The 4412-nt window shown below is 44.3% G+C and overlaps 1 long non-coding RNA gene across 1 annotated transcript; it reads right to left on the reverse strand.

The window, feature by feature from the left end:
- Positions 1-710: 710 nt before the first annotated feature.
- LOC311159120 lies at positions 711-2938 on the reverse strand. The gene is made up of 3 exons (XR_014616500.1): positions 2754-2938; positions 969-1084; positions 711-846 (listed from the first exon to the last, which is right to left on the reverse strand). It is a non-coding gene; the product is annotated as an uncharacterized lncRNA (long non-coding RNA).
- Positions 2939-4412: the final 1474 nt, after the last annotated feature.

Here is a 4412-nt window from a genome sequence, read left to right on the forward strand (position 1 = left end):
AATTTTTCAATTATATTTGATGCAACTCCAAGCCTGGTGCAGAGATTAATTTATTTTTTTTATGGATTTCTCTGCATGAGCTCCTAAAGCCCTCTGTTTACAGTGGGGCTGTTGTACCCAGACTTGTTTTCTCCCTATCAAAACCACACACCTTCTTTATTTAATTTATTGCACCAATTGCTGGAATTGTGCAACTCCTGTGGATTCTTTCTAAAGCCTTCAGATGACATCCAACAGGGGGAAAAAAAAAGCTAAAGGAAAAACACCCATCTCAGAGAGGAAGAACCTGAAGGCTTCTACACCTGGCCTCCAATTTTTGGCAGCAGCAAAACCCCAAATTTGCATATTCTAACACCATCATTTTGATAGACATTGGAGATGAGCATCCTTGATGTGCTGACACTGAGCTTCCAGAGGAAAATACTGCCTGTTAAAAGAAGGCCTTTGAGATGGATGAAGTGTTAAAACTTAGAGATGGGGTGCTGGGGAGGGATGGAGGCTGAGGGAAAGGGAAAATGGACCTGGAGGTGGATTGGAAAAGGGAGAGGGAACCAAAGGGAGAGCTTGGGGTGGTCAGGGCATGAATGCACACACAGCACCAAGGGCATCACCTGCCCCACCTTCTCCTCCACATGTCCTTCTGCCCCACATTTCAGTAAATTTAGGCCAAAAAAATTGCCAGAAAAGTCCAGAGCACAAACCTTGTGCAGCTCAGCTGGTGTGGAGGATGGTTTGCTCGGAGGAGGCAGGAAGGAGATGACTCACAAAGGTCTCCTCAGTCCTCTGACAGCTGTAAGGAGGAGCACGAGGCACCAGCCTGTCCCTGAAGATGATCCAGTCCTAGAACTGGGACAAAGACTGGGAATAACACTGGCAGTGGAACAGACAGGCTCTTCTGGGGACAAAAGCCAGAATATGCTGATTTATAGCAACAGCAGGAGGGATTTATTTTTATTATCCAAGCCAACCTGAATTGCTGTAGAGGCAAGAGATCAAAAATAAAGACCAGGTCCACGTCCTTTCTTGGTTTAATTGCAGTCACTCCAAGAGGATTTTGTTTGAACAAGGCTTCCTGATGTTATGTCTGTGCAGAAAAGGAAAAAAAATGTGTTTCCATTTCAGTTTGGTCAAGGCCCATGAGCTAACCTGGGCTAAAATAGAGGTGAACAGGGTCCAGGAGCAGGAGGGGGATGGAGGGGTCAGATCAAAGGTGCCCATGTGCTCAGGGAGGAGCACCAAGCACAGGCAGCTGGGAGTGATCCCACACCACACCCAGCCTTGGAACCCACAGCTTTGGGCAGCTTGGGGCTCACAGGTCCCAGGCTGTGTTTGTGAGCCCTTCACACAACAGCAGAGCCTCACAGAATGAGCTCCACACCCCACAGAACACCCCACAGAACACCCCACAGAAATGAGCTCCAGGCTGGGGAAGGGGCTGTGGCACAAATCCCTGCTCCTCAGCTGGCTCAACCCCGCTGGGGGGGCACCCCAGCTCCTTCAGGTCACAGCCCCGTGGGGATTGGGGTCAGCTGGGGATCAATTCAAATTGCTGAATTTACTGAGAGCCTCTCTTGGTTTTCCTTCTTTATCCTTATTTTCATTAGAGATAATTAATATGAATTGGCACTAAAACCATATTTTCTTCTTTCTGCCTTAAATTAGAACAGAATCAGGATGTAGGCACGAACTAAGCCAAGGATCCAAACACACTCCAGGCTTAAGGAAAGCCCAAGTTCCAACCAAAATTTTGTGCTTGAAATCAAGGAAAAAAAACATTTCAGTTTGGTGAGAAGAGTTTCTTAGTCTACAGAATAGTATTCTATCCCATTTTTATTTTATCTCAGCCTACCTGACTGCAGCAAGGACGAGTGATTGTTTTTCCCAAGGCTCCAATCCCATAGTATACATCCCCTCATTTTTCTTTCTTTTTCCTAAAGATTTTTGGCAAATAATTCCCACCTCTGGCTTCTTCCACCCTTTTTTGTATAGGAAGGCTCAGGACTTGCCTGGCTGCACAAAGGGGTCACCCACCAGGTTACTGATTAGGAAATAGTAGGGTTTGTCAACATCTGGCCCTGACAACTTCTAAAATATAAATACAGATGGTTTTATTTAAAAGGTAAAAGGTCCAAATTCAACTCAAGGATGAAGCCTGTTTTCTTTCCAATCTCATTTTTTCCCCCTGGATGTTTGGTACTCTGTGTTCCATTGCTGTGGAGTGTAATCACATTTATATAATAAAAGGTAATTAAGAAAGGGAAGCTTAAATTGGGAGTTCTTTCGTTTTGTGAGTTATTCAAGGCATTTCTAGCCCAAACTGAGTAGAATTTGTATATGGCAGGTATTTCTGAGTGCTTATTCCCGTGGTAAGAGGGAACACAAGCCTCAGTGAAGTAAAATAAAGAGAATAACCTCTCTAACTGCTACATCTGTGGACTAGAAAATTAATTCCCTTAATCCAGAGTTTGACTCTGGAGTCTGCAGCTGAAGAGATTTCTGCCCCAGAAAATACAAGTCAAAGCCTTTCCAATCCGTGCCCATGACTTCTCTCTGCATAAAAGCTCACAGGCCAGCAGCAGGGCGCTGCATCACCAAAGAGAATTGCACAATAAATTCAGCATGACAAGAACAAGCTCTCCACCAAACCCCTCCACAATCCACGAGGGTAACCCAACATTTGGCTCTCAAAAAACCCTCTGATCAGGCACCTGAATTCAAGGAATTCAAGAAACCACCAACCTGAAATCACTGACCTTTGGATGCTGCTCCTTTTAAAACTCCCTCTCATGCACTCTTTGTGCCCCAGGGCTGGTAACCCAATGAAGCCATGGATGGGTTTATTTATCTTGTCATTTCTTCATTTATCTTGTCATTTCTTTGTTTATCTTGCCATTTCTTTGTTTATCTTGCCATTTCTTCGTTTATCTTGCCATTTCTTCCTGTTTTGCTGAGGTTTCTCATCTCCCTGCCCCTGACAAAAGCAAAGGGATTCACTCGCTCTGTAGAGTGTAATCACATTTATATAGTAAATATAATAAAAAATAAATTTATATAATAAAACAGAATTAAGAAAGGGAAGCACAAATTGGGAGTTCTTCCGTTTTGTGACTTATTCAAGAAATTTCTAGCCCAAACAGAGTTGAATTCATATTTTTCAAGTATTTCTGAGAGCTGATTCCCATGGTAGGAGGGAACACTGTGCTGAGCACAGCAAACACAGGGTTTTTGGGAAAAGGGAATGGGGGAAGCACAGAATCAGCATTGTGAGGGCAAAAGGGCTGGACTGAGAACATTGTTGTCATCAAGGGGGTGAAAAAAATCTGGCATCTGGATGATGCTCCTAGCAGGGCACCAGCAAGCCTGGAGCAGAGGCAAAGTTTGGAGATTTAAATCCTGGGAATCTGTGACTGTGCTTGGTGCTCAGAGCAGTAACAGGGGTGGGTGTGGTGGGGACAAAGCCCCTTTAATGTCAGCGTGGAGCTAATTAAACTAATTAAAATCTGTGCTTGATCAGAGTCAGGGGTTTGGGCAGACCCAGGAGTCTGCTCTGGGGGGTTTATAAAGGAACAAGGAGAGAACTTGCAAGGGCTGAGCTGGTGCTGCCCCAGGAAGGGTTTACAGGACAGGGGTAAATTCCAAATATTCTTGGAAAACTGCTGAAATGAAAATCATCAAATTCACATGAAAATCATGAAAATCATCAAAATGAGAATCTCACAAAGAAGAGCAGAGGGTTGAATGTAGAAAGGGGAGACCAGTTGTGAGTGAGGGGCTGGGAACAGGGGCTGGAGGGGATGTGAAAATGGGAAAGGTGATGGGAATAAACTCAAAGGGAGGCAGAAGGGAACAGCTGGGGAAAAAAACCCAAACCAGTGCTGGAAAACACAGTGCACAAACGAGAATTTTTTTGTGTCACCTAGAAAAGCAGCAACAGGAGATGGGAAACTGTGTTCACAGCTAAACACATAAAGATCATTATCAAGGCAAAGGCAGCCAGCAGCTCTCCAGGAATGCTCCAAGGAGCACATGAGGCCTTTGGCTTTATTTGCAACAAATACCTTGAGCATATCCTCAGATTTAAGCACTCCATGAACTTGTTATTTGTTAGGATTTCTTTTTCCCTCCTTGGCATGAAAACATCCTGAAGGCAGCAGAAAAAAAAAATATATATATATAAAATAAATTAAACACATGCAGCAAATATCTATTAACAACACATCTCAGTCATAGAAACCCTGGGAAAACTTCAGTTTGGCACACAAACATGGTTGATTGTGCCACAGGGACTCTGTTTTCAGTGCAGTTCTTGCACTATAAAACTGTGACACCTGAACCCCTGGGAGCAGCAGGAGCAGGGAGTCACACCTTGGGTTTTTCTGCCATCCACATGCAAGGCTGCTGCTGTGCAGAGC

This window comes from Fringilla coelebs (assembly GCF_963513975.1).
Source record: "Fringilla coelebs genome assembly, chromosome: 14".
In the NCBI taxonomy this organism is placed as follows: Eukaryota; Metazoa; Chordata; class Aves; order Passeriformes; family Fringillidae; genus Fringilla; species Fringilla coelebs.